This window comes from Pelodiscus sinensis, chromosome 16 (assembly GCF_049634645.1).
Source record: "Pelodiscus sinensis isolate JC-2024 chromosome 16, ASM4963464v1, whole genome shotgun sequence".
Lineage (NCBI taxonomy): Eukaryota > Metazoa > Chordata > Testudines > Trionychidae > Pelodiscus > Pelodiscus sinensis.
The window spans coordinates 36,884,204-36,896,532 of NC_134726.1; the positions used below are offsets into that span (position 1 = coordinate 36,884,204).

The following is a 12,329-nucleotide window of genomic DNA, read 5'->3' on the forward strand; positions in this document are numbered from 1 at the left end:
TTTTTCGAAAGAGAGCACCCAGACAGTCTGGATGCTCTCTTTCGAAAAAGCCCTGTTTGCATTCAAGAACGCCTTTTTTCGAAAGAGCACTTTCGAAAAAAGGTGTTCTTCCTCATGAAATGAGGAGTACCGCCGTCGAAAGAAAAGCCGCATTCTTTCGAAATTAAATCGAAAGAACGCGGCTGTAGTCTAGACGCAGGTGAAGTTTTTTCGAAAAAAGGCTACTTTTTTCGAAAAAACCCTGCAGTCTAGACACAGCCACAGGGTGTTGCACGAAAGGGATGCTGTCATATTAAAAAATAAACAGCCAGTGTTGTTAGCCCCTTAGACAAAGGCAAAGCTTTCTACACTGCTCCTCCTGGTATCCTGATGCGTAGCTATCTCCATTCGACCAACCCTACTGAACAAGTTTCCTTTGCTAAAGGAACAGACTCCGGAGAGCACCAAGGAGAGTCCAGTAGGTAGGTTCAGTTCCGTGCTTCACCCCTCATTGCCTGTGTGACCTTGGGATGAGTTGGGTTGTTGCTCTGTGACTCAGTTCCCCACCGGAGTAGTGGCAGCAGGACTACCCTTCCCTACAGGGGAGGTGGGAGGAGGCATTCATGAAAACTGGGAGGTCTGCAGTGGCGAGGATCAGCTAAGGACCTTAGGGAGAGAGGCCGTTCCCTCCGTGGTGATCTTGTAGGGAAAACTAAGGATGAAGCATAGTTTAAAGTGCTTTGTTCATTGGAGACCAGTTATTGTCTTTATAATCTTCCCTAGCAGGGGGCTGGAAATTATGCTCTCACCAATATTCATAGCCTAAATCCGACACTCCGTCCACACTCTCACACTTGCTGAAACCAGACACTCTCTTCGCACCTCTGTCACCCTGTGGATGTTATATGAAAGTGGATAAGGAAAAGTTATTTACTTGCTCCCATAACACGAGAACTAGGGGTCACCAAATGAAATGAATAGGGAGCTGATTTAAAACGAACCAAAGGAAGTTTTTTCTTCACACGGCACACAGTCAACCTGTGGAACTCCTTGCCAGAGGATGTGGTGAAGGCCAGGAGTTTCACAGAGCTCAAAAAAGTGCTAGATAAATTCATGGAAGATAGATTGGTCCATCAATGGCTATTAGCCAGGATGAGTAGGAATGGTGTCCCTAGCCTCTGTCAGAAAGAGAGAATGGGTGACGGGATGGATCATTTGAGGATTCCCTGTTCTGTTCATTCCCCTTGGACACCTGGCATGGGCCACTGTCGGCAGACAGGACACTGGGCTAGTTGGACCTTTGACCTGACCCGGTCTGGCTGCTCTAATGAATGGGACTTTTGATGGTCTTTATGAGTTGCCTAAACCAGTCACCTAGAGCCAGGCCGCCTGGGACAGGTGGGGAAGGGACGTGTCTCCCCCCCCGCTCTAGAACTTCACGGGCTCTTTACAGTGGAGTCTGACCCCTCCAAGCTCACGTTCCCTTTGCTCAGACTTGAGTCCCTGTGCCGCTCGGATGCTGCTTCCACGCCTCAGAGCTGCGAGCGAGGGAGCAGCAGGGGTGTTCTCTGCGCACCGCCCGTGGCGTTGCCTCGCCCGGGCCACGCCTCATGCTCCAAATGCCCGAAATGTGACCGCTGCAAGCCGACTCGACTTCCTCCTTGCAGCGGCAGCCCCCGTCGCGCTCTGCAGCCCCTCCGCTCCCCTTCGCTTGAAGCCAGCTAGCACTGATTTGCCTTTGAGTCTCCCAACGCGCAGCCCAGGCACGTTCAGGCGGGGATTCCCTGGAGTGGGTGAGAAGCAGGTTTGGATGCCAAGTGACAGGAGATTCAACCCCCCTGCCCCCACAGATCCCTGATTAAACCCTGGAAGGCAGAGTCATTTTTGGTAGTTCAAGAAAGGCCACACCAGCCAGGAGGGGCTTAAGGAATGAGCCCAGACTGGCCCGGCTGGAATTCCTTGGCTCCTATCTGCTATGAAAACACAGGCTTTCGTCCGGCTCCGGCTCGCAGGGAAATCCCACCCATCGCAGTGCCCGGGCTACGCTGTCGCAGGCCCTCGTCAGTAGCGACTCGAGGGAGAAATAGGGAGCAAGGGGCTTCACCGCTAACGAACGTTTAGCCAATTGTGAGGAGAAAAAGGCTGACAAGGCCCTCCGGGAGGTGAAATTAGCCCTAAGTATTTAAGGAGAAGAGCCGGTCCCCACCTCACTGGGAGGGAGACATGGGGATTTGGGTTCTTTGTGGGATTTCCATCGTAGCTCACGCTCACGCTCAGACTCTTAATGCCGACAGCCCTGCTAATCGGCAGCTCGCCATGCACGGAGCTTGCAAGACACGGGTGGATGCAAGCCCAAATTTCATATATCTGCAGGGCGCTATTAATGCCTCCAGTCACTAGATATGGGGCAGGCAATATAATTTTTGGGGGGGGAGCAACTCCGAGAATTTGGTAAGGGGCCAAAGGCCGCACTGTTCCATGATGTTAATGGCATGGAGCTTGGGGCAGGGGTTTGGGGTGCACAAGGGGGGGTGTCTGGGAGGGAGTTTGAGTGAAGGAGGGGGTTGTGACCTGGGGTAGAGAATTGGGGTGCAGGGTCTGGGAGGAGGTATGGGTGCAGGAGAAGATTCTCACCTGGAGGAGAGGTGCAGGGTCTGGGAGAAGGTTGTGACCTGAGGCAGGAGGGCAGGATGGGAGGCAGAGGGTTAAGGGGAGGGAGGCCGAGGCTCCGACTGGGTCACAGGACAGTGGTGGGCTGGATGCTGTGGCTTGGTGGGCCAGTTCTGGGTCACGGGCTGTATTTTGCCCACCCCTGTACTAGATTGAATCTCACATCCCCGCTGCCTTTAAAAAACTGCTCTATTTTTGATTGAGGAGCGGGCTGGGAGCGGCTCTACAGAGTCCTTGTCCTTTTGCTGATCGGGTCAGTGGGGGGAATCAATTACGACAGAGCTCGTGGTAACAGCATGTCCCTTAGGCGTTGGCCTGCGACTCCCCCTGCTTGTTTGACACAGGCTGCCGAGGGCTGTCAGAGGGGTAGCAGGTGTAACAAACAGCTTGCGGCTGTGCTTGGGGGTGGGCCCAGATACCTGCCGGTGAAAGGTCTCCGAATCTGGCTACCGATCTCTTTCGTGGCCATGTGTGGAACTTCCCACCAGCTGGTTTTATGGAATCTTTACCTTACAGATTTACATTACTGGGGGTGAGGGAGAATGAAATTGACAAGAGACTCAGCATTGTTCACAGGGAAGTGACCAGAGGCTCCTTTTGATGCCATATTTTCAAAAAGAGTCCAAAACTCCTGAGTCTTGTCACGAGAGCTGCCCCAGCCTCGTTCCTGAATACGTTGCGCTGACGCAGAATTGTATTATCGTTATTGGGCTAAGCCTCACAGCGCCTCTGCGAAGCCGTCAAATCATAGTCCCCCGTATTACCGGTGGGGAAACTGAGTCTCAGAGAAAGTAAGTGATACAGGAGCAGGTCAACATCAGAACTGGGATTAGAACTCAGAGACGGAGATGGACTCATCAGTTGTCCTCATGGAGTCATTTGCTCAGCTCTGCCGACGAGGGTCAGACACCTGTTATTCAGCCGTTTCTCGCACCGGCCTTTCCCCAGCAGGAATAGGCCATAACGCTAAAGCTATGGGCCAAACACCCTTCTGGTGTCATTCTACTAAAGTGATTGGAGTTACTGGCCCTTATTTAGTAACCTGCAACACAAGTGGTCCTCGGTATCTTTGGGCATCCCCAAAGTGTCCAGTCGGCTCACAACCAGCGTTCCCTGTAAGCGGAGCACTTTGGCGGCCACCCAGGAGAGATTTCTGTGCCGTCCAGCTGATCAGCAGAGCGCCCAAGTGCCCACACCCGGCAGTGTGTGTTTCTACTGGTGGTGCACATCTACACATGCGTCAGTGTACATAACAACATTTATTCTGCACACAGATGGAAAAACATTGAGGGAACATTGCTCACATCTCCTTGATAGGCATCTACTGGTGCAGCTATTTGGAAGCTTATCTCTGGATTTGGTACATGTGCAGCCATGAGGTTATTCCTCAGTGACCAGCACTTTCTGTTCTTTCTCCTCACCTGGAGGATGAGGTCCTTGCTCACTAATAACCTTTAATATTATTGCTGTAATAATCAGACTTCGCTGGAAGGAGAAGTGTCTCCCAGGCAATGCCTGCATGGTATCGTTCTCCTGAGCCAAACAAGACAGACGCATCTTAGGCTACATCTACACTGCAACGGTATTTCGGGATGCAGGAGTATCCCGAAGTAGCTATCCCGTGTCTTCACAGCAAGCCTGTTATTTCAGGTTCGCTATTCCACTGTCCCTGTAAACCTCATTCTATGAGGAGTAAGGGACGTTTTGAAATAGCACTTTATTTCGAAATTTGGCACAGTGTAGACATCGCCAAATGATGAAAAAAGCCATTTCGAAATAGCATCGAAATAAGATACGCAATTTACGTAGCTCAAATTGCGTATCTTATTTCGATTTACAGTGCCATGTAGACACACCCTTAGGATTTAAACATACTAGTCATGCGTTGGGGCACAGATGTGGTGATTTACCCATTGGAAATTCTACAGGTAACCGGATAGAAAGGTGAGAGGTTTGTTTTACTTACCTTCAGCTAGGTCAGGGAGGAAATTGCAAACAGGAGTGTTATTGATAATAGTCTTTTTTTGTAACGCTTAGGCTGTGTCTAGACTGCACCCCTTTTGCGGAAAAGGAATGCAGATTAGACACAGCGCAATTGCAAATGAAGCGGGGATTTAAATCTCCCCCGCTTCATTTGCATGAACATGGCTGCCACTTTTTTCCGGCTCGGGGCTTTGCCAGCAAAAAGCACCAGTCTAGACGGGGATCTTTCGGAAAATAAAGCCTTTTCTGAAAGATCCCTTATTCCTCTTAAAATCAGGAATAAGGGATCTTTCGGAAAAGGCTTTATTTTCCAAAAGATCCCTGTCTAGACTGGCGCTTTTTTCCGGCAAAGCCCTGAGCCGGAAAAAAGCGGCAGCCATGTTCATGCAAATGCAGCGGGGAAAATGTAAATCCCCACTGAATTTGCAATTCCGACTTGGCTACTCTGCATCCCTTTTCCGGAAAAGGGTGCCAATGTAGACACAGCCATGGTGTTGCGAGTGCTTCCTGGTTAAGACTGCTGTGTTTATTCTGACCAGTGACCCATAGAAGTGGTGTGCTTGTGCGGTCACTCGGGAGATATTCCCATTTGCCCCGCTGATTAGCAGTGCACCCACTGCTAGGTTTGTGTTTCTCCCGGTGGTGCCCATTCACACATGCCTCGTACACACAGCAACATTTATTCTGCACGTGGATGGGAAAATCCGCACAGGGATGGAAAAGAGGAGAGGGAACACGGATGCTGAGCGATGGCTACTCAGTATCACGCGCGTTAAGCCCCTGCCGTGTAAGCAATGAGCTGTCAAGGTCCCCAGGCTGCGTTCTCATTCCCAATACAAGACCTGACCTCGGGTGGCTAGCCTTAGGCAGTCAAAGGCCTTTTCCTGTAGATCCTATCACATCAAACAGGTTTCTGTACCAAATCACTCTGCCAGGCCGCTATCTTTACGGGAGATCATTCTAAAATAGAAACCCAAAATGCCAGGCCTGACTAACGCGCTGCTTGGGGGGAACCAGTCAGGCAGGTTGGACGTCCCTTTGCCTGGGAGTCATTCCCCAGACAAATAAGAAGCTGAAGAATGAGAGCCGCATGCTCTGGCGTTGCGGGACTGTGCTAGGAACCCGGAGGCGCGGCTCACAGAATCCCAGGGCTGGAAGGGATCTCGGGAGATCGTCTAGTCCAGTGGTTCACAAAGTTTTTTCTCTCCTGGCCCAGCTGAAGAAAATCATTGATGCCGCGACCCAACATCATTCGACTAGAGTGCGGGCTCTGTGCTGGGACAAGAGGGGCTTTGGAGTGTAGGAGGGGGCTCTAGCTTTGGGGAGGGCAGGGCTGGGGCAGGAGGGGCTGACCGTGAACAGCTCCGATTCAGCGGTACAGCGGGGGGCTAAAGCAGTTTCCTGCGTCTCCTGGCCCCGCAGACCATGCCGGGCCCAGAAGCAGCCAGTTCCCAGCCAACGGGAGTGCGGAGCTAGTGCTTGGAGCAAGGGCAGCGCACAGAGCCCTGTGGCTTCCCCCTTTCCCCCCGCTGCCTCATCTAGGAGCCGGGCCTGTCACCGGCCACTTCTGGGGCGCAGTGCACCCTGTGGTGCCAGGCCGGGCAGGGAGCTGCCTTAGCCACCCCTCACTGGTCACCTGACCCCCTGCAGTAATGAGACCCAGCGCCCGACATTCCCCCGCCCAGTCCCGAGTCGTGACCCTTATTTGAAACCCCGTGTGCTAGTTCCATCCCTGTGCTCTTGGCTGGACTAAAGGCTCGTCCACACTGGCAAGTTTCTGCGCTGCAGCTTTCTGGCTCAGGGGTACGAACCCCCCCCTACACACACACCCCCACCCCAGCGCAGCAATTACAGCACTGTAAAGCGCTACTTGGAAACAGGGTCCCGGTGCTGTTCGCTACTCCCCTTGTGGAAGCTGTTTATCGACAGCGCTGGGCGAGCGTCCTTCCCGCTTGCCTGCCGTGACCGCACTGCTGCTAGGGGTGCCAGATGGTTCCACCCAAAATACCGGACCCACCCCAAAAGAAAAAAAAAGCACGGGGAACATTTTGTGGAGGGAAAAAAAAGCAAAATTCAGTTGTGGCCCCTTTAATTGACGGGCCACTCCCCTGCCACACACCCCACCCCTGCCACATGTCCGTTGGGCACCAAACTGGGTAAAGTAGAGTATACTGGACATTTTGTGTGTCCAGTATTATCTCAATTTCTTTACCGGACAGGAGGCGCAAATACTGGACTGTTCAGTTCCATACCGGACACCTGGCAACCCTAACCTGGCGTTGGTTACACTTTCATCTTAGAACTGTAGACAAAGCTGACGTAACACCTAGACCAGCCCTGACAGCCCTGTGTCTAACCTGCTCTTATGTATCTCCGGTGGCGGAATTTCCACAGGCTCTCAGCAAAATAATGCAGCGTTTCACCACTGAGATGGGACATTTTTCCGAATGTCTAATCTAAACCTCGCTTGCTGCAATTTGAGCCCATCCTCAGAGGGTAAAGAGAATCATTTTCCTCCCTCCTCCAACCTTATAGGTACTTGAAAGCTGTTGTCATGTTCCCTCTCCGTTTTCTCTTTTCCAGACTAAACAAATCCCAGATTTTTGTCAATCTTCCCTCATATATTATGTTTTCTAGACCTTTCATCATTCGTGTTGCTCTTCTCTGGACCCTCTCCCATTTCTGCACGTCTTTCCTGACATGTGGCGCCCAGAACTGGGCACAACACTCCAGCTGGGGCCGAATCAGTGCGGAGGAGAGGGGAAGAATGGCTTCTTGTGTCCTGCTTACAACACTTCCGCTAATACTTTCCAGAATGATGTTGGCATTTTTAATTTTTTTTGCAACAGTGCCACACTGTTGCCTCATATAGAAAGTCCCCAACGTACGAATGGGTTGTGTTCCAAATAGGGATATAAGCGACTAGTCGACAAACAAAAGCTTATCAGATAATCGACTAGTCCCTCGACTAGTCGCTTCCCCACCCCTTGCTGCCTCTCTGCAGTGGGCAGGGAGCAGGAGCTGGTGCTGGGGGAAGCCGGCTTAAAAGCCAGTTCCCCCATCCAGCATCATCTCCATGGGAGGCAGGGGGAGGCAGGGAGGTAGCGGGGCCTGGGCATGAGCCCAGAATCAGCTGGATCCCAGCTCACGCCTAGTCTCTGGTTTTTAAATGTATTAAGAGCTGACACAGAAGGGGGAGGGGCACAGCACAGCTGGGGGGACCCAGCACCTGGGACAGCTGATTCCCTCCTGCTGAGCTTTGCCCTTTTACATGGATTAAGAGCTGGCAGGCTAACCCCACTGCGGCTCCCCGCTTATCAACTAATCGACTAGTCAATGGAAAATCCATCGATTTGTTGATTAAACTACATTTAACATCCCTAGTTCCAAAAGTTCCCCTGAAAGTCCGTTGTTTAAGAACATAAGAGTGGCCAGACTGGGTGAGACCAAAGGTCCATCTAGCCCAGGGTCCTGTCTGCCCACAGTGACCAATGCCAGGTGCCCCGGAGGAATTGAACAGAAATTGGAACACATTGGAACGCATTTTCCCATAGAATCAATGTTATCAATGGCATTTACGTTCCCAGGCTAGCTCACGAAAGCCTATTTAACCCAAAATGCAGCTGAAATACTGTATATTTGCAATGACAAATACACGTTGAGCCTCTCTAGTCTGGCAGTCTCTGATCTGGTAACTTCCGTGGTCTGGCATAACTTTAGTTAGCTGGATGTCCACTGAACATGGGTGTGGCTGAAGTTTCCTGAGGCTCCATAAAGTTTGTTTCCAGCCACCAGTCCTGGCTTTCAGTGTTCTGTGCTGTTCTTTAGCTCTAATTACCCCTAATTGTCTTCTAAGAGCCCAGTAAGCAGTGGAAGAGTCGGTCATGCTGTTAGACAACATTAACCTCTTGTAGTTTGGCAAATTCTCCGGTTTGGCACCGGTCAGGTCTCGAGGGTGCCGGACAAGAGAGGTTCAGCCTGTATTGTTATAACTTTCTTATTCATTGTTAATGCTGCTGTGCTAAACTTGTTGTCTTTGGTGGGAGTTTTGCCTGAGTAAATGCAAGGACAAAGAGAAAGTCAAGGGGTGACTTGATTTAAAATCTATAAGTACCTACATGGGGAATAAATATTTAATACTAGGCTCTTCACTCTAGCAGAAAAAGGTCTAACACAATGCAGTGGCTGGAAGTGGAAGCGAGACAAATCAGACTGGATTTTTGACAGTGAGAGTAATTAAGCACTGGAACAACTTACTGAGGGGCTTGTGGGATTCTCTGTCACTGACAATTTTAAAATCAAGATCGGATGTGCTTCTAAAAGATCTGCTCTAGGAATTACTTGGGGGAAGTTTTAGAACTTGTGTTTCACAGGAAGCTAGACAAGTCGATGATCACCATGGTACCTCCTGGCCTTGGAATCTATGAAACCTCTGGGGCTAGCTCATTATAATAATCAGGGCTTGACAAACGGTGGCAAAACCTACTCGCCAGCCCTATACTGCGCATGCGCAAGACCCGCATGGCGCATGCGCGCGCCGCCGGTGAACAGGGCGACCGGCTGAAATCTACTCGCCACGGGCGAGTAGATTCAGTGATTCGTCGAGCCCTGATAATAATCATTATTATATTTTATTAATAGATGGCTTTATTAAGACTTCGGAGAATCACAGAACTGGAAGGGACCTCGAGAGGTCATCAAGTCCAGTCCCCTGCCCTCACGGCAGGACCAAGCACCAGACCAACCCTGACCGATGTCTATTCAACTTGCTTTGAAATGTCTCCAACGATGGAGATTCCACAACCTCCCTAGGCAATTTATTCCAGTGCTCAACCACCCTGAGAGTTAGGACGTGTTTCCTAATGTCCAACTTTGTTCCTTCTCAGGCTGCAGCAAAATGTGCCACAGTCCCAAAGTAATTTTCCTCTTTCACTGGATGAATTTGCAGCTGGACCGGTGAGGAACATGGACTCCTAAGCATCTCTGATCCAAAATAACTCCTGGGAGCACGGGCGGGCCTGCGGGAGGGATTGGCATCCTTCCCCGACACGCCCTTTTCTCGGCTTCTGCATTTCAGCTGTAAACCCCCTTTTTGCTCTACCTGGAGGAAGGGGGGATGGGGCCATGGGAGAGGCTAATCCCCTCTCCTCGCCATGGCAACCATTTTCTATTGAGAATCATTTGTTGTGGGTAACACTCCTGCAAAGCAGACACCGCAGGGTCTCACCAGTAACAAAGGGGAATGGCTCAAGGTGTCTTAGCAAGGGCAGGGATTGTGTATTTGTCCTGTCTGTACAATTTGCAATTGCTTCCAGCCAGTGTGTAGCTTGACAAGCCCTCCTCTTGTAGGAGCCTTTTCAATTGCCCCCACAGGTTCGCCTTGACATGCAGATGAGGTAATCGGATGGCTAATTAGCAGATGCAGGTTTTGAGCATGTAGACACAGGGAGCATAGACAGTCTGGGAGGCCTAAGCTGAGAATTTGACCCTTTTTCTTTAACACAGTGACTTCAGCGTAGTGGACTAATAATCCAAATCAGAGTTGCATGCGGGTCTTGGTGGCAAATAGAGGAGTAACAGTATTTACACTAGTGGAAATTAGTTCAGAATTCAGCTCTGGGATACTAGTCCAGGAAACAACATACTATCTCATCTGAGAAAGTGGGTGTTAGCCACAAAAGCTCATGGTGCTATATATATTTTTGTTAATCTCTCAGGGCATGTCTGCACTAGGAAATTATTTCAAAATAACTTCTTTCGAAATAATAACTCCTAATAGAACTATTTCAAAATAAGCTCATTCCCCAAGGAAAACAGGAGTTAATATTTTGAAATTACCAGCCATTATTTCAAAATAATGGGGTGGGTAGTGTAGACGCTCCGCTTGTTATTTCAAAATAAGGTACGTTATTTCAGAATAATTCCCTAATGTAGACCAGGGCTAAGGTGCCACAGGACTACTGGTTGTTTTTAAAGCTGCAAACTAACACAGCTACCCCTCTGATACTACATGTAGTCTACTCCAGAATTGGAGTAGGAATTCTCAGTGAGAAAGAAAGAAAGAAAGAAAGAAAGAAAGAAAGAAAGAAAGAAAGAAAGAAAGAAAGAAAGAAAGAAAGAAAGAAAGAAAACTATTAAGCAGGAGAATACAATACAATGCAGTACCAGTCCACTGCTCTGTTTTGTAGACTGTCTACAATATATAAACTGTATCTCTGACACAGGTTAAAGAATTTCCACTGACTTCAAAGAAAGTTCTGACTTAGCAGGGAAAGCAGAACCAAACTCTTTCTCATCTGTTGAATTGTTCCATGAAGGAATTAATTCACTCAGAAGGAAGTTCAGACTAACAGGTTTTTTTTAAAGAATCTTTTCCAAAGCACCATTTGAAAAACCAACTCTTGTCCCACCCACTGCCTGAGAACAACATCCCCCACCCACCCTGGAGTGATAAGACCAGGACAGACCTGTTCCTTAACATTACTCATCCAGGGTCAGGGACATCAGGCACAAACAGAAGGTGAGTTTGCAGCCCTCCTGGTAACAGGTGAGTCAATATCTTTATTTGGGTTAAAGAAATTTAACTTGTATAACTGCAGGAGAAAACAGATGCCCAGAGTGGAGCAGTGATGAAAATGAAAACGATATTGACTTGATAGCTAATCATACCATGGAATAGCTAGAATGTACTCAGACTAGAAGTTTATTAACTGTCCTGTGGCTCAGTGAAACATGGATGCTGTGGATTGTGTGAACAGCCTATCGATCTGCTCATGAGCTCTTTATTTTCTACCTGCTATTTCTAGCTGATCTGATTGTCTCTGTCTGTGGCTGGGGTAGAGAGGAGATACGACACCGAACTGGTCTCATGCTGGTTTTTACCGATTTAATTGTACGGAATTCCTTCTGATCTGCCGTTTAGAGCCATACCCAGTGGCGGTCCTTAAGGACGTGGGGGACCCTTCTCCCATCAGAAGAGGGATCAGTATTTTTGTCTGTTCCATGAGGAATGCTGAGAAATGAGTTCATGGGAATTTGAGAGGGCGAGCAAAGTTCTGAGCATAGGTGCATTGACCCGGGGGTGCTAGCTGGGTTTGTCCCATCGCTTTAAAGCCGTAGAAAGGAAACAATCACCCCTTGGACGCAGGTCGGCATTTGCACTGTTCATCTTGATTCAGGCGACCGACTGGCTGAGCAGGAAACTATTCTGCACAAATTCACGTGGGAATTCCAGGGATGGGACCCTGAGTCTTCTCGTGTGTTAGGGAAATGGGGAGGCCAGAGATGAAGCTGGTCGGAATCGGCACCCATCAGTGGAACATCTGCCTTGGGATCTCGTTAGCAAGCTGCAGGTGCTTAGCCTGCTTGTGGGGTTTGGCAGGAATTCTTGGGCTCCCTCGCTGGGTGCAAAAAGCAAAATGGCCTTTTGGGGGCCACGACAAACACCTTTGAGAGGCACAGGTTCTTGCAGCTGAGGGAATTGGTAGGCAGGCAGGAACGCCAATGAAAGGCCGGGTAACCCTGTCCCTTCTCCCGGACCATCCTTTCACAAGCCAGAGTCCTGACCCTCCTCAGCGGAACCAGGGAGAGGAGTGACTGGAGTGTCTAAGGCAGGGGCCAGCAAGATACAGCCCGGGGACTGGATCCAGCGCGCCAAGCCTTTCAATCTGGCCCACCCCACTGGAGCTACAGGCAGG

At 49.8% G+C, this 12,329-nt stretch overlaps 1 protein-coding gene across 2 annotated transcripts in view; it reads left to right on the plus strand.

The window, feature by feature from the left end:
- The first annotated feature begins 10,695 nt into the window (after positions 1–10,695).
- Positions 10,696–12,329, plus strand: part of LOC102452244 (uncharacterized) — a 56,528-nt gene continuing 54,894 nt past the window's right edge. The window contains exon 1 of one of the 2 annotated variants that reach the window (XM_075899812.1): positions 10,696–11,179. The gene's annotated coding sequence lies outside the window, so the exon portion shown is untranslated. The remainder of the gene's footprint in view (positions 11,180–12,329) is intronic. The other variant, XM_075899811.1, reaches the window with a different exon arrangement.